Here is a 26,823-nt window from a genome sequence, read left to right as displayed (position 1 = left end):
GTTAAAAATGGCTGCCCTTTTTTTACATACGTTTTAAAATGCAGGAAAAAAAATTGTGTGTATGAAGGCCTAGAGGGGTTTTCCAAGATCCGGGTAGATTTCCAAAAAACCCTTTATTTTACAGGATGTTGTAAAACACAAATATTTTCAATAAGACTGTTTCCAGCATTGCAGCTCACTATACACAGCTTCTCCTCCGGCCAGTGATGTCATGTCCTTTGAGTCACATGATCATAACAGCCAATAATGGCATGGTCCTGTGATGCTACATCCACAGAGCCATGCCATGATTGGCTGTTATGGTCATGTGACTTGATGGCTCAATGGACATGACATCACTGTCTGAAGGAATGGCAGTGGTGCCGATCCATAGCTAGCCGCAGAACCTGAAAGACTCTTTTTCAAGACTTTAAGTATAGTGAAAATATTTGTGTCTTCCGATGTCCTGTAAAGTAAAGGGGTTTTCCAAAATCTACCCTAATCTTGGAAACCCCCTTTAAGTTGAACAGGACAAGTAATGACAACAGAGGACAATGATTATACTGTACAACTTCTTCACAACAGATATATAAAAGCTGATGGCACATGATGCAGTTTTTGTTTCAGTTTTTTCATTAATTCTGATAGTTTAAAAGCATATGGCCTTGTATCGGCTAAGCAGCCTATAATGTGATGTTTTATCACTGTCATAATACAGAATATCAGCAGATGGAGTCAGAGACTCAAAAATGTTAAACCAAGCACAACCAACAAGAGAAAATATAGTTCTTAATTGTTTACAGATTATTCATGTACTTAATTATTTAAAGGATTATTTCATAGGAGATTATAGTATGTACGGATTGGTTGTTTTTCTCTAGTATGACGGCTTGTGTTCTTTATTTTGTAGCAATTTCTACAATATGACAGCACAATCAGTCTTATGAATTTTTTTTAGAGTCTCCACTATTGTCACTGCAACGGACATATAAATATATATATATATACTACCTTAGTGACCATATTATTGTAATATTGCTGTACTGGCTAGAAAAAGGGAAAATAACTACAAAAACTCCAGTGAAGACCATAGTTTCCCATGTGAATTCTCACTTGTAATCATGTCTGATACCACTGCTGTCTCTTTCCTGAGTAATAAAAGATCAGGCAGAATGTACCAGGGCAATTGCACAAAATCAATCGAGTAATACAGTGAGTGACAACTACAAATTTTCTTTCCTGTAGATGATGCAAGGCTATTGCCAACCAGTCATCGATGCTTCTATATGCAGTGGGTTAGTTTGCATTAGTCCAGGTAAAACTCCATGGGGCAGATTTAATAGGACTGGCGTTTCATACGTGAGTCTTAGTTTTCTGCTCCGCTGGAGTAAGATGCGACAGATTTATTAAGAGACGCACACCTCTAATCTGTTGCACTTTCCGCTGACCCTGCGCCATCCATTCCCCCTACGTAATTAAGTAGGTTGAAATAAGACACAGGTCCATCAAGTTCAACCTGTCTCACTCAATTAAACGTTTTTATTGCTAGATTAGTTATAACCCTCAATGCCATTCGTCAGTAAATAAACATCCAACCCATTTTTAATTGCAGACATAGTGTCTGCCATTACTATATCTTGGGTAAGGGCATTTCATAGTTTGATGACATCTGACATAAAGTAAAACAATTATACTCACCTCACCACTTCTCATCATTTCTCCCAACTGGGTCCCCTCAGGCTCCCTCAGCATGCCGGTGCTCAAGCAAGGTCCTGATGCCGAGTGTCCTGAGTGCTGCGTCACTTACAAGGTCCTGATGCCGAGTGTCCTGAGTGCTGCATCACATACAAGGTCCTGACGCCGAGTGTCCTGAGTGCTGCGTCACATACAAGGTCCTGATGCCGAGTGTCCTTAGTGCTGCATTACATACAAGGTCCTGACGCCGAGTGTCCTGAGTGCTGCGTCACATACAAGGTCCTGACGCTGAGTGTCCTGAGTGCTGCGTCACATACAAGGTCCTGACGCCGAGTGTCCTGAGTGCTGCGTCACATACAAGGTCCTGACGGTGAGTGTCCTGAGTGCTGCATCACATACAAGGTCCTGACGCCGAGTGTCCTGAGTGCTGCGTCACATACAAGGTCCTGACGGTAAATGTCCTGAGTGCTGCATCACATACAAGGTCCTGGCGGTGAGTGTCCTGAGTGCTGCGTCACATACAAGGTCCTGACGGTGAGTGTCCTGAGTGCTGCGTCACATACAAGGTCCTGACGCCGAGTGTCCTGAGTGCTGCGTCACATACAATGTCCTGACGCGGCTCAACTTTAGCATAACGTTTTATGAGATGCAACATGATGAGAGGATCCGGAGAGGAGAAGCAAAAAGGAGCAGTGAAGTGTGAGCATACATATATGTATATATATATATATTTTATTGACTGATGGGGAAGGAGGGTGCAGTCTGATCGGGGGAACGAAAAATCGAAGTAAAATCTATGCCAGCTAGAAGTTGGCGTAGATTTCTGCTATAATTTTTGCAGTTTTGGTAATTCATGCCTCTTTTTCCAAAATGGCGGAATATGCCAAAAACTCGCAATTTTCAACTTTCTGGGACTTTTCTATGCCAGAAAACTGGTGTAGAAAGGTGAATAAATTCCCTCCAATAAGTCTGATCTCAAATATACTTTATGTCAGTGTTCTCCAACCAGTGGCTCATGGGACATCTGTGGCTCTCAGGACCACTGCATGTAGCTACAAGGCCGATATTGGCATGGACTCATTCATGTTGAGCCTTATTGCCTTGCTACACAAAGTAGTAGCATGAGATAATAGGTAACATCATTTCAATGAAGTGTTTAAAATATTTTTGGTAGACTTTCTTAAATTTTTATGTACTTTGTCTAAGCATCACCTATTATATATCTGAGGGTGACATTCAATCTACAAAAAGTAGTTATCCTCTGCTTCAACTGCTTTCTGTGCTAAAAAGTATGTGTGTAAAATAGAAAGAGGTAAAATGAAGTGGACACCTAGTGGACAACATGCTGCTTCTTTCTTCTGTGAATCAACCTTTAAAGGCTATGTACACCTTTCGTGTTTTTTTTAAATATATGTATATATAATTATCTATCAGTGTGTTTTGTGCAACTTTCTAAATACTTTTTATTAAAAATAATTTTTACTTTTTGAGATACAGCTGCCTTGTATCCTATATACAGAGCAGATGTATTTAGCGCTGAGACCTTAAACCGTCAGGTCAGCGGCACTGACGCGTTCAAGTGACTGTGGGTCCTAGGTGTCTCTGACACACAGGATCCAGCTGTAAACTATCACATCTAAGTTATAAAATAGCCGATGTACTGTCTGTACAAGCAGAGAGTGGTTTGGGAGGCCAACGGGAGCGTGCACGCATAGGAGGACAGGAAGAAAAGTGTATATACATAAATTGAGTTAGGTAAACATGACATGACAATGCGCATCAGATTTTTTTTTTACTGGGATAATGCCACTTAACAACGGAAGTTAGGCCAGATTCACACGAGCGTGTGCGTTTTGCGCACGCAAAAAATGCGGCATTTGCGTGCGCAAAGGGCACTTAACAGCTCCGTGTCGCAGCCCCGTATGATGCGCGGCTGCGTGATTTTCACGCAGCCGCCATCATTATGACACTCCGTTTGGATGTTTGTAAACAGAAAAGCACGAGGTGCTTTTCTGTTTACATTCATTCTTTTACTGCTGTTGCGCGAATAACGCTTGTCCCACGGAAGTGCTTCCGTGGGGCATGCGTGATTTTCACGCACTCATTGACTTCAATGGGTGCGTGATGCGCGAAAAACGCAGAAACATAGAACATGTCGCGAGTTTTACGCAGCGGACTCACGCTGTGCAAAACTCACGGACAGTCTGCACTGGCCCATAGACTTGCATAGGTCCGTGCAACCCGCGTGAAAACCATGCAGGCTGCACGGACGCAAATCACGTTCGTGTGAATCCGCCCTTAGAAAGAGGGATAAAATAGATACGGAGGCAGAACTTGTTACTATACTATATTATGAAGTTATTATTCTGCTAATAAAGAGTTTGATTTTGATTAAAAATATATAAATGATAGTGAACCTTTAACCTGAATATATAATGAGAGAAGCAGGAGTGGAAGAAGATGTTCAAAATTGGTATACAAAGTATCATCAACCTGCAATGACTCTAAACTCAAATGAAGGAGACCTTAATGTATAAACCCTTACATTACCAAAGCATTGCCCACTTGGTCACTCATAAGAACTGATTACTAAATGTAATGACAGGTTCCAATATCTTCAAAAGAGCTGAACAGCAGAGGACCACTAGACAGCCATCAAAAGTTGGATAAGGACCACACGACCCGTTCTCTAACTATGTGACATAAAGGAAAATTCCAACTTCACAAATTGATGGCATATCCATATACTAATCTCTTGGACCCACACCAATTAGCAAGCTAAGGTGGCTGGCATATAGTAGGCCACTTAATGGTGAAGCCATGTCCTTTTTACATAACATATGTAGGACTTCAATGGAGACAGCTTTTAACATGGGAGGCCAGGGGCGTAGCTAAAGGCTCATGGGCCCCGATGCAAAAGTTCTTCTTGGGCCCCCCCAAACTTCTCATGGCCAACGGCCCACAGCTTTCAGCTGCATCGCTGGGTCTCCTACGTGACCCAAGAATGCAGCACTAGCATCCAGGGGCGTCACTAAGGTCTTAAAACGCAAGGGGAAATAGTCCCAATATATATACCCCCCCCCCCAAATAAAAAAAAAATTTGTGCGTGTATGTAGTGTGTGTATATGTGTATCTATATGTGTGTGCGTGTATATATATATGAGACAGCATATCTATAGCACTACGACCCCATAGCTATGGATAGGATTAGATACAGTGGCTCAGCAGACAGTATCACACATGATAGGATTAGATACAGTTACTCAGCAGACAGTATCACACATGATGGGCTTAGATATAGAACCCAGCTCGCTGACATTGCGGGTCCAGCCCTGGACTAGGAAAGGTAAGAATAATAATTGCTTTGCTTTTTTATGTTACAAATAATTTTTGTGTTTGTGTTTTTTTACAGGTTCGGTTGTTGGACTACGTCGAATTCGAGGACTACTTTGATGACATAGTTTTTTATTTCAATAAAATATTTTTTCTATGTCCTTGTATTTTTTTAAACGTTATTACTACCGTCTTAGTAATGGCCGCTGGCTGATTGACAGCGTCCATTACTAAGGCGGGGCTTAATGTTAGCCAGTAAAAAGGTTAACACTAACCCCCCATTATTACCCCTGTACCAACCGCTACCAGGGGTACCGGGAAGAGCCGGATATGATCGAGTACCAGACCATCTGTAGTGATGGCCGGTCACTGGGGCGGCCGCAGGCTAATATTATTAGGCTAAGAACGGCCAGATGCAGTGTATAATGCCCATGGCCGCAGGCCGCCAGGTTTACTTACCTCCTGACGGCCACAGCCTTTGATCAGTGAGCACTGGTTCCCATCTCCTCCTCAGGAGACGCCATCGCTCACTTCCGCTTCACTCTGCTGTGTCCCGTAGGGTGCTCGTGCCCGCTTGTGCGCGCGAACCTGAATTAAAGACCAAATTAGCCCATGAGCAACCTGAACTATAAGAGGGGCCCAGCCCCTTCCTGCATTGGATGAGCGTTGTTGTAGTTTACCTATGTTTGTCTCTGCAAATGGTCCCTTAGTGGTTCCTAGTTCCTAGTGTTCCCGTTCCTGCTTCCTGTGTCACGTGTTATCCAGAACCAAGTGCCGTATAGAGTTGGAGTCGTGCTGCGCTAAGTACTACGCCTGTTCTGTTACACCAAGCCTGGTGTCTACCTGCTGCCAAAGTCTCATCCGAGCCTGTCTTGCTGCTGTCCGAAGTTGCCACAGGTACACCTATTTGAACTATAGACTTTGACCTGTGTCCTGTTGGCCAGCTGCCATACCGTGAAGGCGGTATGACCCAGTGGGTCCACGCACCCAACGTGATACAGTGGCCCTTCCCACCGTGGTAATACTAGCCTGTTGCTGCTGTATTGTATCTGACTGGTTATAAAAAATGGGTAGGGGGACACCACATCGTTCTTTCCAAATATTTATTTATTTATTTTTTAAATGACGTGGAGCCCCCCCCATTTTTCATAATCAGCCAGATACAACATAGCAGCAGGAGCCTAGCATTACCAGGATGGGAAGGGCCACTGTTTCTGGCCTTTCCCATCCTAATAATACTAGCCTGCGGCCACCCCAGTGCCTGACCATCACTACAGATGGTCAGGTACTGGATCATACTCGGCTCTACCTGGCACCCCTGGTGGCGGTGGGTAACGGGGTAATAATGCAGGTTAGAGTTGGCCTCTGACTCGGCTAACTCTAAGCCCCGCCTTAGTAATGGATGCTGTCAATCAGCCAGCGGTCATTACTAAGGAGGTAGATATAAAGTTAAAAGAAAATACATAGAAATACACTACCGTTCAAAAGTTTCGGGTCACCCAGACAATTTTGTGTTTTCCATGAAAACTCACGATTATATTTATCAAATGAGTTGCAAAATGACTAGAAAATATAGTCAAGACATTGACAAGGTTAGAAATAATTATTTTTATTTGAAATAATAATTTTCTCCTTCAAACTTTGCTTTCATCAAAGAATGCTCCATTTGCAGCAATTACAGCATTGCAGACTTTTGGCATTCTAGCTGTTAATTTGCTGAGGTAATCGGGAGAAATTTCACCCCATGCTTCCAGAAGGCCCTCCCACAAGTTGGATTGGCTTGATGGGCACTTCTTGCGTACCATATGGTCAAGCTGCTCCCACAACAGCTCTATGGGGTTGAGATCTGGTGACTGCGCTGGCCACTCCATTACAGATAAAATACCAGCTGCCTGCTTCTTCCCTAAATAGTTCTTGCATAATTTGGAGGTGTGCTTTGGGTCATTGTCCTGTTGTAGGATGAAATTGGCTCCAATCAAGCGCTGTCCACAGGGTATGGCATGGCGTTTCAAAATGGAGTGATAGCCTTCCTTATTCAAAATCCCTTTTACCTTGTACAAATCTCCCACTTTACCAGCACCAGAGCAACCCCAGACCATCACATTACCTCCACCATGCTTGACAGATGGCGTCAGGCCCTCTTCCAGCGTCTTTTCAGTTCTGCATCTCACAAATGTTTTTCTGTGTGATCCAAACACTTCAAACTTCGATTCGTCTGTCCATAACACTTTTTTCCAATCTTCCTCTGTCCAATGTCTGTGTGCTTTTGCCCATATTAATCTTTTCCTTTTATTAGCCAGTCTCAGATATGGCTTTTTCTTTGCCACTCTGCCCTGAATGCCAGCATCCCGGAGTCGCCTCTTCACTGTAGATGTTGACACTGGCGTTTTGCGGGTACTATTTAATGAAGCTGCCAGTTGAGGACCTGTGAGGCGTCTATTTCTCAAACTAGAGACTCTAATGTACTTGTCTTGTTGCTCAGTTGTGCAGCGGGCCTCCCACTTCTCTTTCTACTCTGGTTAGAGCCTGTTTGTTCTGTCCTCTGAAGGGAGTAGTACACACCGTTGTAGGAAATCTTCAGTTTCTTGGCAATTTCTCGCATGGAATAGCCTTAATTTCTAAGAACAAGAATAGACTGTCGAGTTTCACATGAAAGCTCTCTTTTTCTAGCCATTTTGAGAGATTAATCGAACCCACAAATGTAATGCTCCAGATTCTCAACTAGCTCAAAGGAAGTTCAGTTTTATAGCTCCTCTAAACAGCAAAACTGTTTACAGCGGTGCTAACATAATTGCACAAGGGTTTTCAAGTGTTTTCTAATCATCCATTAGCCTTCTAACACAGTTAGCAAACACAATGTACCATTAGAACACTGGAGTGATGTTTGCTGGAAATGGGCCTCTATACACCTATACACCTAAGTGACCCTAAACTTTTGAACGGTAGTGTATATTTTATTGAGATTAAAAAAAAACACACAACCCTCGATAACCATTTTATTGATAATAAAAAAAGCCGTCATCGAAATAGTAGTCCTCAAATCTGACGTAGTCCACCAACTGAACCTGTAAAAAAACGCAAACACAAAAAAAAACATTAGTAAAACGTGGTAGGCCTAGATACAGGGCCCATGTGCATGTGTGATACTGTCTGTTGGACACTGTATCTAAGCCTACCACAAGGTAGACTTAGATACAGAGTCCAGCGGACAATAATCTTATACAGAAAAGATTACTGTCTGTTGGAGCCTTGTATCTAAGCCTACCATGTGGTAGGCTTAAATACAGGGCCCATCAGATAGGATCACACATGGGCTATGTATCTAAGCTTACCATGTGGTTATGGTAAGATGCTTAGATACAGAGCCCCAGCAGACAGTAATCTTATACAGTATAAGATTACTGTCTGCTAAGACCCTGTATCTAAGCCTACCGTGTGGTAGGCTTAGATACAGGGCCCATCAGACAGGATCACACATGGGCCATGTATCTAAGCCTACCATGTGGTTGGCTTAGATACAGAGCCCAGAAGACAGAATCACACATTGTGTCATCCTGCCTCATGGACCCTGTATCTAAGCCTACCACATGGTAGGCTTAAAGGGGTTGTCCAATCGCTAAACATTGATTGCCTAACCTCGGGATTGGCCATCAATAGCTGATTGGTCGAGGTCCAACGCCCGGGACCCCCACCAATCATCTGTTTTGAAGGGGGTGCAGCTCTGCTTCCCCTTAATTTCCCTTACTTGCTCACATAGACGTGTCGGTGATTCACAGTGTGAGCAAGTGACAAGAATGAAGGGGAAGTGCGCTCGTATGAGCACTGTGGCCCCTTCAAAAGAGCTGATAGGTCGGGATCCGACTCCCGGTACTCTAGCCAATCAGCTCCAGCAGACAGTGATATTAAACTTACCCTCCTCTTCGGCCGCAGCGGTGGTCCTGACTCCATCCAGGGTCAGGATGTTGTGCGCGGACCTCCGCTGCGCTCCAGAACGAGGAGGGTAAGTACTGTCAGTTACTATAGTAACAGGGGCCGGTGTCGTTTATTACATAGGCCCCAGTTACTATAGTAACTATTAACTGATGTGGTTAGAGGGGCCGCGGGCCCCCTGGCTTTGGGGCCCGGTCGCAATTGCGACCGCTGCGACCCCTATAGTTACTGTGTGAGGCTATCTCTCAACTAAGTCTTCTCCTATATGCAGCTGTACTGGCCACATTTGCTTGCAGGATACCTCCATTTTCCCAATAGGTGGGGGTCCTACAGGTGGGACTCCCACCAATTAGATATTTATGGCATATTCTGTGCACATGCTATTACCAGTTGCCATTACTACCAATGTTAATGAAGAATATATTTTAAGTTTTCCCAGTATATGTTACAACTGATAGAAAACATTTAGATTGTTTGGTAATAATTACCTAACCGTAGATGCCCTGATCATTCTATCGCCAACCATTAATCTTTGGTCTATGGTGACCTTAACACTGCATTGTAGTCAGGCATTCAGTGCATTGTATATTATTCTGGTTTACAGGTAGGTGTCTTAGTCTTGTCCATAGTAATGTACTCAAGGTTTTTTAGTAATAAAGTCAAGCATTTAAGCCGGTGCAATTAAATGTTAACACAGTCAGATACAAATACATGGGCAAAATAATACAACAAAACATAATTTGCTGGTAGAAATTAAAACTACATTAAATAATCCGAGCTGCCATTATTTGTTCTTCCTCGCTCACGTGGACCTTATAGTCTGAAAATAATAAAGTTGTAGGATATAGCCTACCGTTTTGTGCATACAGCTCCTATGTGGATTATGTGCCTCTGTGGAACCCCTAGCAATCAGCTGTAGTCAGCAAATCTGGCAGCAAGTGTTCAATTTCCATGTAACACCACCACCACCACCGAAATGAAGTATTTCACAATGCCGATTTAAATCAATGGGTTGTATGTAGGGCAGAACAGGTCCTCCAGAGAGATGCTCTTTGTAGCTGCTTCACCAACCAAGGCTCAATACGAAATATAACTTTTACTAAATGTCAAAGTAGAAAAATGATGTATGAATCACCGGCACTCTTTTAAACTGCTTTCCGCTCTGGCCAAGAGATGAGGATCCTGAACAAGGGACCCCCCTCCGATAACTCAGAATTCCCTAATAGGGAATATGAAAATGAGTTTTCTAAACTGGACAACCCCTTTAAGAAAGCAATATTGTCTGTGTTAATTGGGGGCTTACTGCTCATGTATTTATACGACTCCTATTGATTTTAATGGGAGTAATATAAATTCGGAAGAAATTAGCTCTCCCTAGTGGCAGCTGTAGGCAGTATTAATTTTATCATGTACGTATGGCTGTGTGGAGAGCAGTAAGGAATTTGGTGCTCTGTATAAACGGTTATGACCCCTATAAAGATTTTGATGGTTACATGCAGCACTACTTTTTCCTTTAAAACGATGGACACCTCAGCCGTATGCAACAGACCCTTTTATCGGTCAATGGGGTCTGTTGGGCAATAGATCCATCATAGCGTTGTGATTTCCGATATAAACAGGAACCACAAAGCAGATGTGAATAGAGCCTCATCTGACTTATCCACATTAATTGTGCTATTTAGCTATTGTAGGGAATCACTTAGTGGGGGCTAGGCTATTGTAGGGATTGTTGACCACATCTATTCGCTATGATACACCTCTAGGGTTAATTATGATAATGCTTCATTAAATCAGTTGGAGAAAATCTTCTATCTGCCATGTGCACTGATTATTTTTTTATTTTATCAATTTGAGTTTCTGCACATGGATTAAAAACGTCTATATAGTTTTACGCTAATTCTTTTCAATAAATGACTCATCTTTTGCTGTCATGGTTTCCACCGGCTTCCAGTTCATTATCTATAGAAATTTGCTCCTCCACTGCCTAGAAATTTATTTTCCTATATTACTTATTTTACACTGCTTTGACTCAAAGGCTCATCATTAACAGTTGAATATATTATTAGAGTATGTATGTGAGACTGTGGGTAAATTTAGACCTAGGAGAACTTTTTTGTATTCTTTTTAGTATTCAGTATTATTACTAATAGGAATCCCTGATCATTTGCTATATTTAGAGTCAGCTGAAAATGACAACTTAGAGAAAAACATAGTACAGAAATATAACCAACCTAAGAATAGCTCATAACCTCTTAAATCACTTAAATATCACAGTATATTTTAAGTGAAACATCAAAAGATGATATGGGTACCCAATGTTACCTTATTGGGAACATTGGATCATTAATAAATAGTTTTTTTTCCATGCTGCACTGCCCAGCTAATCAACACAAATACCTGCAAAGGTTTCCTAAGCCTTTAAATGGTCCAACAGTCTGCTTCAGTAGGCTACACAATCATGGGGAAGACTGCTTTCTTGACAGTTGTCCAGATGACAGTCATTCACACCCTCCACATGGAGGGTAAGCCACAAAAGGACATTGCTAAAGAAGCTGGCTGTTCACAGAGTGTTGTATCCAAGCATATTAATGGAAAGTTGGCACGAAGGAAAAAGTGTGGTAGAAAAAGGTGCACAAGCAACAGGGATATCCGCAACCTTGAAAGGATTGTCAAGAAAGGACCATTCAAGAATCTGGGGGAAATTCACAAGGAGTGGACTGCGCCTGGAGTCAGTGCTTCAAGAGCCACCACACACAGACGTATCCAGGACATGGGCTACAACTGTCCCATTCTTTGTGTCAAGCCACTCATGACCCAGAGACAACGTCAGAAGCATCTCACCTGGGCTAAGGAGAAAAAGTACTGGTCTGTTGCTCAGTGGTCCAAAGTCCTGTTTTCAGATGACAGTCAATTTTGCATTTCATTTGGAAATCAAGGTCCCATAGCCTGGAGGAAGAGTGGAGAGGCATCAATCCAAGTTGCTTGTGGTCCAGTGTGAAGTTTCCACAGTCAGTGATGGTTTGGGGAGCCATGTCATCTGCTGGTGTTGGTCCACTGTGTTATATCATGTCCAGAGTCAACGGAGCCGTCTACCAGGACATTTTAGAGCACTTCATGCTTCCCTCTGCTGACAAGCTTTATGGAGATGCGGATTTCATTTTCCAGCAGGACTTGGCACCTGCCCACACTGCCAAAAGTACCAATACCTGGTTTAATAACCGCAGTATCACTGTGCTTGATTGGCCAGAAAACTAACATGACCTAAACCCCATAGAGAATCTACGGGGTATTGTCAAGAGGAAGATGAGAGACACCAGACCCAACAATGCAGACGAGCTGAAGGCCACTATCAAAGCAACCTGGGCTTCCATAACACCTCAGCAGTGCCACAGGCTGATCGCCTCCATGCCACGCCGCATTAATGCAGTAATTCATGCAAAAGGAGCCCCGACCACGTCTTGAGGGCATATACTGCACATACTTTTCAGTAGGCCAACATTTCAGTATTAAAACTCATTTTTGAAATTGGGCTTATTTAATATTCAAATTGTACATAAACAAATACAAAAGTTCTGACTTTTTAAAGACATAGAGGAAAAAACTAAAAATGGCTGTAGAGGAAAGGGGTTAATAGGGTTTAGCAACAGTGCATACAAATTAGGCCCCATGCACACGAACGTGCTTTTGCAGCCACAATTCCCCCGAAAATCCACGGGAGAATTGCGGCCCCATTCATTTCTATGGGCCCATTCACACGACCGTGGTTTTCATGATCCGTGCATGGTCCAGGCTCATAGAAAATAATGGAAGCAGCCATGTGCACGGCACACGATTTGCGAGCGGCTCGCGGGTGACACTCCGGGGCCTGCCGACCCGAAAATCACTGCTGTGCACATGGCTACGGTTGTGTGCATGAGGCCTTACAGTTACTAAAGGACAATACAAAGGAAGTTAAAATAAGAAGAATAGAACAAAAGTACACTAACGTCCCTAAAAAATGCATTACGGGTATTTATGCCAGTGGAGCTTGGCAATCGGTCCTTGGTGCCATCTTTTATCCACGTAATTGTAGCTTAATGTTGTAGTACGTCTCCACACACATGTGAAGGATGGAGTGGACAGAAGTTAATGTTTATAATAATTTTCTTTCTTTAATAAAATATAGACTATAGAGTTGTGTACATAATTGTGATGAAGCAATAGTAATAGGATTAGATAAGTATACGTGGCAAGATGGCCCCTGAACAGGGACTACGCACTAATAAAATAACAAGTCACTTCCTGGTATGAACGAACTATGAACTAGGAAGACATATCTAAAGGACCAGATAAGGGTGAACCTATCCAAGGATGACACAAAGTAACAAGAGGCTTACAGTGATACGTGCTTTTATAAAAGTGTGATAACATGTACCCACCCCCAGGAGAAAGGAGATATAGAACAAATGTGTGTAATAAATAAATCAGTGACGCCTGATGCTGAGTGAGGAGCTTTGTACCAGACTCTGTGTGGTGTGATTCCTTTCGTACGAACTCAGCGTATTATCCCTGCCGGTTGAGACTGATTAGTACCCGAACATTTTGGCGCCCAACGTGGGGCCACACTCGAGGGATAAGCCGTGTCCGTGATCGACGACCCCCAGACGCCTCAACATCGAATCACCAGCCACGCTCCCAGGAAGTCTGATCAGCTTCAAATAAAACACGGTAAGGTTAAGTTCATGTTTATGAATATTGGCTCTTATCCGTGTGGGAGAGTGAGCAGGTGATAAGATACCGAGGTATTTGGAGTCGATCCCGGCCACACTCTCAGCGACAGAGAGTTAACCCGCTGTGTGGTTCCAAGAATCATAGTATAGATAGTCGCGTCTCGCCGGCATAGGTGATAAGTATAAGTGTAATAATTTAATTCGTCGCAGGGTATAGGTTGATACCATTAAGTCGACAGAGACAAATAGTCGCAGGGTATAGGTTGATACCATTAAGACGACAGGTGTAAGTGTAATAATTTAATTGGTCGCAGGGTATAGGTTGATACCATTAAGACGACAGGTGTAAGTGTAATAATTTAATTGGTCGCAGGGTATAGGTTGATACCATTAAGACGACAGGTGTAAGTGTAATAATTTAATTGGTCGCAGGGTATAGGTTGATACCATTAAGACGACAGAGACAGACAGTCAGTTATAATTGTGTTAAAAAAAAAATAAAAAAAAATTGTGTTTTGTGTTCAGAAACATCGAGAATAAGGTTTCATTCTCAGGACGGTGTTAAATATAGAACAGTATGTTTAATGTGTTTAAAACAAAGAGACAGGCAAAGGAATGTGGTTCATTAACCGCAAAAGAGATAGTAGAAAAAAGAGAAGGCAAGAAGAATGTAGAAAATAGTAAGAAAGTTATGCACATAGGTGGCATATTTATAGATGGAAGAATGGGCTGCAGCTCTTAGGGAAAACAAGGGAAGATTAAGTGACGAAGGAAAGTTAGATGAAGCATTAGCTTGGCAAAGAACAGCCATAGCCATAACTAAAGACAAGTTTACTGAGCAAGAAATACGAGACAGAAAGGGTAAAATCATCAAATATGTGTATTACAAAGAACGTGTCCAGCCACCGCCCTATAATGGCGACGGTGGAATTCTAACTTCGTGGGAGTGTCCCAGTTGTGGTTAACAGAACCCGCCCCAAGTTGAATATTGTGTATCATGTCACTTTCCACGCCCCGATCCTCCCATATATGCCACGCCTTCGGCACCACTCCCCGCCCCAGGAGGCCATCTTGGTACACCTAAACCTGTTGTTCCGTTATATCCGGTACTCACACAAGAAGGTGGATTTTATAAGCCCCCTCCGTAGGATGTGGCCACGCCCGGCCCAACCAAATCAGTATGAAATAATCACCTTGTTAATTTTGTCATTTGTAGTGTTTTTTCTATTTACAGAAGTTCCAGTTTTAGTTCACTGATGAAACAACACGTCATCATAATATAGAGATGGTGGCCGTCAGATTGTACGGTTAAACATTAACGTAGATAATTCCTGTACAATGGTGTGATAAATGATTGCAGATACGTATGTTGTTTTGCCGGCATTGAAAGTGTTAAGATTGTGAGAAGCTGCGAGTTTGTGACCTCCCTCCCCCCTAAAGTGTGCTGTGTTTGAGAGGAGGAGGAGGGGGGCTGACTGGGTGCAGTCTGCAGGGCTGATGAGACAGAGGGATCTCAATATGCACTGCTGAGATATATATATATCAGTAATGTCTACAAACCTAAATACATTTCTTCTCTTTTGCGCAAGCGCTGTTGGTTATAAAAGTTACGATATTTATGTGTTATGATGTGATCAGATTTCATGTGTTTTGATGTTAATTCAGATGTATTAAACTACAGATACTGTGAGACACGGGGTTTTGAAAATGTATGTGCCCCCACCGTTCCCTATTTTTATATACTGTTTATTGGTTTGCAGTAATTAATGTGATCAGAGATAATATTTTCTGTTTTATTGAATAACTAACTACAATTGTTTTGTTTTTGATTTCACACATGAGTTATGTCATTGTAAAGATCAAATGTTTGTCAGGAAAAAGTCATTTTTGTTTCAGGCTGTTGTACATTACAAGGGGTTAAATTAGTGTTATGTTGAGATGTAGTTGTGAACTCTGCTACATCACTCTCGCAGAGTCCACAAAGGGGGGAAGGGTGAAGGAACTGATCAGGTACAATTTTGGTTTATGTGTAAGAGACCATCCCCCTCCAGCAAAGTTACACAGGAGGCGATGTGACATCACTCACACGAGTCTTTATGGATTTAGATGAGGGAGAAGGCAAAACAAAACTTGTCTGGACATTGTTAATTTGATGTAAAGTTTTTGGGAATGTTTTATTTTTATTTGTTTTTGTATTAATCAAGTATTTGCAGAACCTGATAAAAGTGAGATTCTCAAAGTATTCTGGATTATCAGCTGAATGAGGAGGAGTTGTGTTTGGTAGCGGCTTGTGACACCAATCCATGGAGTACCTCTACGCAAGCATATACTTTGTACTGTACTGAACAAAATGGACATGACACTGCGGTTCTCACACAAAGTCATGGACCACAGCAGAGCCCGATAGTATATTATTCAGCTAGACTAGACCCTGTGGCCCGAGGTTCCCCATCATGTGTGAGAGCTATCATTGCTGTAAATTCAATGTTAAACAAGGCCTCAGATTTGGTCCTGGCATTTCCACCACATGATATATATATTACTGCTATTCTAACTCAAGTACAACCTAAGCATTTGTCCACTGCAAGACATTTGAGATTAACCTGTGCGCTTCTTCTCCCTGAGCAGGTTACTTTACACCGCTGTACTACATTGAACCCAGCTACCTTACTGCCTTTGGAGCAAGGGGGGAGAAGACGTAGGTAAAGTATGGTCACAATTTTTGTCTGAAACTGATGAACATGATTGTATGGCCCTTATGGCCCAGGAAACAGTGGGCTTCGCACATGTAAAAGATACCCCACTCCAAAACCCAGACCTAAATACTCTTTGTGGATGGTTCAAGGTATTTTGTAGAAGGATCTTTTCTTACAGGATATGCAGTAACCACCGAAGATGTAGTCCTAGAAGCAGCCTCCTTACCAGCGTCCCGCTCAGCACAAGAAGCGGAGCTTAAGGCCCTGGCAGCAGCATGCCAACATGCAGAAGGAAAGACAGCAAATATATACACTGACTCTCGATATGCATTTGGGATTGCACACGATGATGGCCCCATATGGAGGGCAAGACAATTTTTGACCTCTGCAGGTACACCTGTAAAGAATGCAGACTTTGTAAAATATTTGATGGCGACCCTGATGTTACCCACAGAAGTAGCAGTAGTAAAGATAAAAGCTCACACTAAGGTGAGTTCACCAGAGACAAAAGGAAATGCCCTGGCAGACGAAGCGGCAAAGCAAGCAGCACAGAAGCTACCCGTGTTAGCAGCCGTATGTCAGATAAAAGATCCAGAGGAAACAAGACCAGCTGTAAGCCCGGAACTACGGCAAAAAACTTCAAGGACAAGCAACAAAAGAAGAAAAAGACAAGTGGACGGCCCAAGGAGCAACGCTACGAAAAGATGGCCTCTGGCAATGCCAGAATAAACTGTGCCTGCCTAAGACAATGTTCCCAATGATGGCCCAGATAACACATGGAGAGACACACCAATAAAAAACGGCAATGATGGACTTGGTAAACAAGGTGTGGTATGCCCCAGGGTTTAGTGTGATGGCCAGCAGTTTTACACAAGGATGCATGATCTGTGCAACACATAATATTGGAAGAACTGTAAAAGTACCACAGAAGCACAAACCCAGACCTATATATCCGTTCCAGAGACTGCAGATAGACTATATTCAACTACCCAAAGTTGGTACCTAGGAGTATGTGCTTGTTTGTATTGATCTCTTTTCAGGATGGCCAGAAGCTTTTCCAGTAACCAAAGCTACAGCCGTAGCCACAGCAAAGAAACTGATCAACGAGGTGGTGTGCAGATATGGAGTTCCAGAGGTGATCGAGAGCGACAGAGGAACTCATTTTACGGGTGAAATCATGAACCATGTGTTGTCAGCTCTAGGCATAAGTCAAGCCCTACATACACCATACCATCCACAAAGCAGTGGGAAGGTTGAGAGACTAAATGGGACTCTCAAATTGAAAATCCAAAAAGCAATGGTAGAAAACGGGAAACCATGGACCGAGTGTCTACCATTAGCCTTGTTCTCAGTAAGATACACGCCCACAAAAAGAACAGGTCTCAGCCCATATGAGATCTTATTTGGGTCGGCTCCCAGATTAGGATGTTATTTTCCACAGGTGCTCCAAATGCAGTATGGTAGACTAACAGATTATGTATCAACGCTGAACAAACAATTGACCAAGGTGCATGCACAAGTATTTGCTTCCATTCCAGGTCCTGATTCAGTTGACGTATAAGCTAGAACCAGGAGATTGGGTCGTTGTTAAAAGACACGTGAGGAAAAGTCTAGACCCAAGATTTGATGGTCCTTTTCAAGTCCTACTCGTTACAAGCACCTCAGTGAAGCTCGAAGGAAAGGCAAGCTGGATTCACGCCAGTCATTGTAAAAAGGTTCTTCAGCCAGAAGAATGAAGATCTTTGCGGTTGTTGCGGCGGTTGTTGCGTGTGCTCTTATACAAAAAGGCAGAACTGCTACTCCTGTACACGTAATCAGTACAGAATCACTGGAACAGTTCAGGACAGGGTGGGCGAATGCCACAGTGGATAGAAAGGAGGGTAACTACACATGTAAGGCCAATGCCCCGTGTTATACTACAAATGTGACTACAACCGAAGGGACTTGGAAAAAAGGACCACATGGAGGGACTGTGTACCTTCACATAGACAAAACAGCCAACATTAGCATACAAGAAGAGACGCCGGGGCTGTGGTTTTGTTGTTATGAACCAGATTTACAGTATCGACAGAAATATACAACCAGTAAAAATAGAAACGAAATGATAAATAAGACTTATGAAAGATGCAACAAGGAGAGGCTCAACTCTACGATTGTAATAAAAGAAACTGATGGGATGATATTATGTATGAATAATAGCCAAATAAGAAATAGGAGATATTTTGTATTCTTGATAACAATTTTAAGAGATATTTAGGAGTATGGAATGGTATACAGTTAGAAACCCAAGAGACCATCTCTCAAAATAGTCACATATTTACAAGGGGAAAAAAGAGATCTGAAAGGAAGTTTTGACCCCCATGTGTATATAGATGCTATAGGAGTCCCAAGGGGGGTCCCAGATGAATTCAAGGCCCGGGATCAGGTAGCAGCTTGATTTGAATCATTAATCCCTATGATCACAGCTAACAAAAATGTAGATTGGATAAATTATATCTATTACAACCAGCAACGGTTTGTTAACTATACTAGGGACGCTTTACAAGGTCTAGCTGACCAGTTAGGACCCACATCTACTATGACTTTCCAGAACCGTATGGCCCTTGATATGATACTAGCAGAAAAAGGAGGCGTTTGTGCCATGATAGGTACTACCTGTCGTACTTTTATTCCAGATAACACAGGACCAAACGGCAAAGTAACCATGGCAATCAAACAGATTGTTTCTTTATCCGAGGAATTAAAACGAAATTGAGGTTTCACAGACCCATGGGATCAGTATTTCTCATGGTTAACCGGATGGCAGAAAATTCTGGCCCAAATTGGGATTGTAATCTTAATCTTTCTAGTGCTTTTCGCAGTTATTGCTTGTTGTGTATTACCATGTATGAAGAAATTAATGACTAAAACTATAACTGAAGTAACTCCCACTTTTATGTTTTCTTCAGAAATTGAAGGACTTTTACCAACTCCATCCATGAAAACAACCACCCTTTATCGAGACTATTGTTCTGAAGATGAATAGATAGTGTAGGGTGTGCACCGACTCTTTAAGTCCAGCTACAAAGGGGGGTCTCCTAATAGGGGAGGCTCGTCTCAAACTGGTGAAAAAATCCTTTTACTCCCCTTTCCCAGAGCACGGACACACTTAGGTTAAGAAATGAAGAAAATAATGATAAAAGGGGGGACTGTGAAGGATGGAGTGGACAGAAGTTAATGTTTATAATAATTTTCTTTCTTTAATAAAATATAGACTATAGAGTTGTGTACATAATTGTGATGAAGCAATAGTAATAGGATTAGATAAGTATACGTGGCAAGATGGCCCCTGAACAGGGACTACGCACTAATAAAATAACAAGTCACTTCCTGGTATGAACGAACTATGAACTAGGAAGACATATCTAAAGGACCAGATAAGGGTGAACCTATCCAAGGATGACACAAAGTAACAAGAGGCTTACAGTGATACGTGCTTTTATAAAAGTGTGATAACATGTACCCACCCCCAGGAGAAAGGAGATATAGAACAAATGTGTGTAATAAATAAATCAGTGACGCCTGATGCTGAGTGAGGAGCTTTGTACCAGACTCTGTGTGGTGTGATTCCTTTCGTACGAACTCAGCGTATTATCCCTGCCGGTTGAGACTGATTAGTACCCGAACACACAGACTCTCTCAGTTTTAAAGGGAATGAGCCTTCAGATCGTGACCTATTGTTTAAATCAAGTTTTTCTGTTAAACTTTTTCTGTTCATTTTTTTCTTTTCTGTTCATTTTGTAAAACTTTTTGGTGATTTTCTTTTACATTTTCCATGTCTATTTAAAAAAATAAAATAAAAAAATAATCCTAAATTCTTCAGTTTTTACTCTAGCCATTAAGCCTCGGAATATGTTTGTCACAACTACCATACATATCGCCCCATAAAATAATAATTTACATTTAGTCGTCCCAAAAGTAGTGACACACATACAGTACATCATAAAAAACGGCCCTGAAAAAAAGACCATGCATAGAGTGCCCTCTAAAATGCTGCAACACATACAGTGCCCCCCCCCCAAAATAGTGTCTTATATAAAGTGCCCCTGAAAATGATATAATTGAGCCAGCCCACATCCAACCGGCTACGGCTCTTTTGTACTCACTGGTGAGCCCGAGAGAACGGCTGAGTGTCACCTCTGGTTTGGCTAAGCTGAGTATACATGTTAATGGTGCAATTGGTTGTGATAAATACTCAACTGTTGTCTATCAGTTGCCTTATATCGATGACCAGGTTCATTATAAAGAAATGATGCCTCATGAACCTCGGTATCTTATTATTACAAAAATATTTTGTTCAAATTGAAGGTTCAAATAATCTTGATTTGAGAATTATAATTGGATGATTTGGGTCATATGTCTATGTTAATCATCTGTTTCTATATCCAATCTGGTCTATAAGGAATATGGTATTTATATTAGCACCTGTAAAGCGTCTTCATCTCATCTACGTGGGCTGATTTTGAAGATTTTAAATGTGCTACTCCATTAATCCTGTGCCCTCTACTTATCAGGCATTCAGCTGCTCATCTGTCACTCGTCATCATAACACAGCTCATTTTGTTGTGCTCTGTGATTATTCTGTCAGTGGATCCTTTCTTTGACTTGTTTGACGAAACAGTTTGCCCTTTCATTTAATGTCTTTCCATGCTTAGTTTATCCTTGTTTGCATCTGCTTTCCTCTTAATTTCTGTTTCATTTGGTACTCCAATATTTCCACTCTGCCCTGTTTTAGCAGTATGACTGCAGCTCTGTTAAGTGCAAATTGATGGAGGATGATTGTACATAGGGGCAAACGGATCAGATAAGCTATCTTGGTGCACAAGGCAGGGGTTCCATATTGCACCTTCCAACCCTAAGGCTGGACATACACTTTATATAACAGTGGGCCGAATGATCGTTCGACCAACAACTATTCCTCCAAATTACACCATACACATGCATGCTCAGGTCGGCCCTACCATCCATAGGAAGTAGGGAGAAAGTCGCTGCCAGACTCCTCTGGCAGCAGCTGATCTACTAAGAAACAAACGGATCGGGCATGTTAAAATTCATTATGCCCAACCCTTTTCTCCCTCGACATCGGGCATCGAGAAGAGTTGGGTCCCGCCAAAATTGGCGGGTTCGGCCAACAGACATCTAATGTGTATGGCCCTCTTTAGTCCCTAAATTTCAACATGAAAGCTGTCAGAGCACAATCATTAACAGAATATCCCCCTCGCCTCACCAATTTATGGCATTATTTAGAAGGCCTACCCAATTTCCCTCCATTCCTCCATTGTACTGCAGGCCCAGTTGGCCACCCTACCTTGCATCTGTAGAAGGGCCATCAAGCGCCTCTGGTAATCAAGGCATCATGACGCTCCATTATGTCAGGGTGATCGCGTGGACTGTGCTACTGTAATCACCAGCAGGAGGGTGGCGATAGTACACTGCTGCTCTCCCAATGCAACTGCCGGGATCTGAGAAAATTCATATTCCGGCAGTTAACCGTTTAGTGCCATGATCAGACCCTTTTGTATCTGTGATCGTCAGCCCTGGTAACATGATCACTGGGGCTGGCATCACTGTGTAGTCAGCCTGGGATGCTTTAAAGGTCTCCAGGGCTGTCTTTTGTAAAATACCTGTATGCCAGCATATTCTACTAAAAATATATGTTAAATTATGTTTTCATTTATCGGACAAAAAAAATTGTTGACAAAAAATGTTTTTGAATAAAATTTAGTTTTTTTATTACACATATACAATATTATAGTACCCAAGTATTAGTATCCCCATAAGCATCACAACATCTTCTATGAATATACTATGTGGCAAAAAGTATGTGGACACCCCTCCTAATTATTGTGGACACCCCTCTCAACCACATCCATAACAAACAGGTACATAAAATCAAGCACACAGCCATGCAGTCTCTATAGACAAATATTGCTAGTGGTATGGGTCATACTGAACGTGGCAGTGCCAACTTATCCACAAGTCAATTTGTTAAATTTATGATCTGCCAGATCTGCCCCAGTCACCTGTAAGTCCTGTTATTGGGGAGTAGAAGTGTTTAGGAGTAAAAACAGCTCAGCCACGAAGCGTTGGACCACGTAAACTCACAGAGCAGGTCCGCCGAGTGATAATTTGCATGGCATGTAAAAATAACCTTTCCTCGGTTGTGTCGCTCACTACAGAGTTCCAAACTGCCTCTGAAAGTTAGATCACCACAAGAACTGTGCGTCAGGAGCTTAATGAAATGGGTAATGTACCTAAGATCACCATGCACAATACCAAGCATTTACTGAAGTGGTATAAAGCACATTGCCACTGGACGCAGTAGGAATGTGTTCCCTAGGTTGATGAATCACGTCTCACTGTCTGGAAGTCTGATGGACAAATCTGGGATTGGCGAATGCCAGGAGAATGCTTCCTACCGGAATGCATAGTGCCTACTGACAATTATGATAGAGGAGAGATAATGGTCGGGTTTTTTTCTTTCATTTTAGACAATTGTATGTTTCCAACATTGTGGGAACAGTTTGCAGTCCCTTTCTTGTTTTAGCATGACTATGCCCCATATCTTTATGGACCCAAGTGAGGTCCATAAAGATATGGTGTGATGAGTTTGGGGGTAGAGGAACTCGAATGACTGAACAGAGCTCTGACCTTAACCCCATCCAACTCCTTTAGGATGAACTGAAATGCGATCCAGACTTTACAAATGTTTTTTTTTCGGGTGAATGGGCACAGACTCCCAGAGATACACTCCAAAATCTTGTAGAAAGCCTTCCCAGAAGAGTGGCGGCTGTTACAGTAAAAAAAGAGGGTCTAAATCCATATTAATGGCCACAGTTTTCAAATGAAATGTCCAACAAGCTCATATAAGTGAGAGGTTCAAGTGTCCACACAGTTCAGACCAAATACTTTATATACACTTATTTTAGGTCAACGATGAACATCAAAAAAAGAGAAAAAAACCTTGGCAGTATGGTGTTTTTTTTCCCTTGTCCCCATAAAATTAAATTCATAAAAATTAAACGCTAACATATACATGCCCCAAAATGGTACATGTAGAAACTACTGTACAACTTATCCTGCACAAAAGCAAGATCCTATATTGCTGCATTGATGTAAAAGAGTTCTGAGTTCTGAAATGCTGATATAAAAATATATATATAAAAATATACACATTTTGTGTGGTCCTAATGGCCAGTTTTGACTTGGTGCTTAAATGATTAAAGGCAAAGCAGTTTTTCCCCTTTAATTCATAAATTGCACCTCCCCCAATAGTGCCCTAGGTAGGTGTCTTCTTTATAATGTATCCTCCTTCCTAATATGGGCTAATCCCGGGACAGGTAGTAAAGTGGCTGTGTCATCAAAGGGGGTTTCTAATTTATAAAGAGATCATAATGAAAAGTCATGCCACTTTCTAATCTACTTGTGTTTCAGTTCTTCATCATTCAGCTTGATTCTCTTTTACATTCAGAGACTGAAACAGGTACGGTGATCATCAGTGGCGTACATAAAAGAATGGGAGCCTCATAGCAAAAATTAAAATGAGCCCAACTTTATGGTGGCCAGTTTGGACACTCAGGACAGAAGGGTCTAGTGTTTTTTTCCCCCTCCATACCTTTCCCATGACCCTTGGGCCCATTTGCCTATCCCTTGTTTGCTAAAAATGCAGTTCCTCTGGGGAGCGAAGTCAAGTGAAGGTTTATGCCACCCAATAGAAAAAGGGATAGGACAACCTGGGCTTCTCTCCAAGGGTCCCATAGCAGTCCCATGTTCATCCTTTATGGTGTATATATAGTACATAAAGTATATTACAAAACTTTTTATTATAAAATTGAAATATTACCAATATAAAGTTATAAATTATTTAAAAAAGTAAGCATTGACCAGTGAACCAGAACCTTTAAGCTATGAATGTATTGAAATGCTTTGCAGCATAAGCTTCCAAGATAATAAGTGAAGTATAAAAGGACTCGTAGTAGGAAAAATCTATCATGTTTCTTTATTCTAGTTGCCCAGGAAATGATTACTACTTGCCTCAAATGGTATCATCTACTAGTCAATATTGCAGATACATCACCAGGCAGATAAAACAAAGTGAGGAGAAAGAACATATGGTAGGTCAGACATAAGAGAGAAGAGCTTCCACGTACAGCTGTGGTGGGATGGCAAATGACAGAACCCCCAGTGTTCTGGCCGACCTAATCCCCTGAAGTGTTGGTAATTACAGTTGGCCAGAAAGATGCCCCCTGTGGTTCAGAGGGATGTTTGCTCCATAGGACGTGCAGAGGCTGAGACACTGTCAATGTTTTCTGACCCGGGAAATTACTCACTGAAACCTTGTAATATATAAACCACAAATATATATATAATAACTTGTGCTTTATCGGTCCAATTAGTGCATAATAATTATAATAAGCAACCGTATTGTCATTACTGTAAAGCTGATTTAATTTGCAAAATCTTTAACATAATGACTTTATTTTACTCTGTTGTGCTGCTAATGGCAAAAGTTCCATTCATTAAAATAAGTAGGTTACCACAGAACTAAGAAAGGAGAGTCTTTTGTTGAGAAAAGTCATGTCTGTCGATGGCCTAGATTCATCAAAGTGCGCTCCGTCTTAGAATGCCCTTCTACAGACGTGAAGACAACATAGAGCTAGTCATTCTGTCTGGTCAGGCCAACATAGGAAGTTGCACCCCTTTATATTAAAATAATAATTTATACATATGTTACCATAACTTAAGAGGGTTGTACAAACAGATGCATGACCACCTCTCCTGTAACAAGGATCTTCACAGCCAGCCATCCCTATCCTTACTAGCGATTATGTTTTTCATCACACTTTCATAGGAGGCCATATGACCAAGAGATGTTTTTGGGAGGAGACTAATGCAAGTACTGGGAGAACATGCAAACTCCATGCAGATATAGCCCTGGTCAGATTTATACTCAGCTCACTAGTTCTGCATGGAAGCAGTGTTACCACTGAACTAAACACCAAGCCACTACACTACTATACTGTATATAAACTACCATATATATATATATCTATATATATATATATACATACAGTATATAGATATATCTCATACAAAAAATATAAATATACTGTATATGCATACTTTGGTGTTGAGTTGTTAACGGGGTATTTCATAGGATCTCCCAAAGCCTAATGCACACGACCGTTGTGTGCCGGCCAGGTCCCGTCCTTGATCAGTGGAAAGATAGGACATGTCCTATCTATCCACGGATTGGAGAGTTGGGTCAGTTTTCATGGAAATATCACACAGACTATACAGAAGTGACAGGAGTCTGAATACACATCATGTCCTGGCTGGAGGTAATGTATATTCATTGTCAGGACACTGCAGTAACGTTATAGTGTGTTTATGTGGCTGCACATAGAGATATAGCTATATCGCTAGTGCAGTGTAAATGAATGGAGAGAAGTGTATGACGCTGATTGGTCACTGATTGGTCAGCGTCATACACTCCTCTGTACAACGCCCACTTGGCCATATAGTAAAACACGCCCAGTTGTCCATTGGGAAACTCATTAGCATAAAGCTAATATAGGTCATAACTCCGTCAAAAATGATCGTTTTTCTAAATAAAAAACACTGCTGTAATCTACATTACAGCGCCGATCATATAATGTACAAGATAGGGCACTTATAATGTGGTGACAGAGCCTCTTTAATTTCCTTTCTTGGAAGAGGGGATGATCACATTTTTGCCTTTTCTTTTCTTTTTTAGTCTTGTTTTTTTAAGACATAAATTCAGGATAATTATGGTGTTTATTTTATTGTACGGGTCGTTATGAATGCAGCGATGCCACATATGTAGTTTTTTTTTTACTTTTACACTTTTTTCCTAAAATAAAGGGCTTTGTACGGGGAAAAAAGAGGAAATTCATTTTTTTTTTACTTCTTTTGTTTTTTTACGTCCCACTTAGTGACTTAAACAATTGACCTTCTGATTGCTCATATAATACATTGCAATAATTCTGTATTTCAATGTATTCTATGAATCAGTGTGAAACACTTCAGTGTATGGCAGAACTGGGGGCCATTGTTTAGGCCCTGGATGCCAGATCAACCCATCAGAAACCCTGCGATTGCATTCGCATGGTGGTGATGGAGGGAGCTCCCGCCCTCTGTCTAACCACTTAGATGCCACGGTCAGCATTAAACACGGCATCTAAAGGGTTGAACAGACAGAACCTGAGTTTCTCACAACTAAAATCCTCTGCAGCCTTTCTCCTTTGGTGTCCTCCTCTCTCTCTCACAGCGCTGTGCGTACCCAACCAACATATGCACCACTCATTTACATAAAAATACCTTCTGTCCATTGTAAACTTTCTCTTCAGCGCATGCACTTTCCAAGAGCTGCGTATAGGGACTGGCCTACTGTGCCTATAGGTAAATCTGGCTCTGCTTGC

This window comes from Rhinoderma darwinii, chromosome 7 (genome assembly GCF_050947455.1).
Source record: "Rhinoderma darwinii isolate aRhiDar2 chromosome 7, aRhiDar2.hap1, whole genome shotgun sequence".
NCBI lineage: Eukaryota > Metazoa > Chordata > Amphibia > Anura > Rhinodermatidae > Rhinoderma > Rhinoderma darwinii.
The sequence above is the reverse complement of the archived record's forward strand: the minus strand, read 5'-3'. Positions refer to the sequence as shown.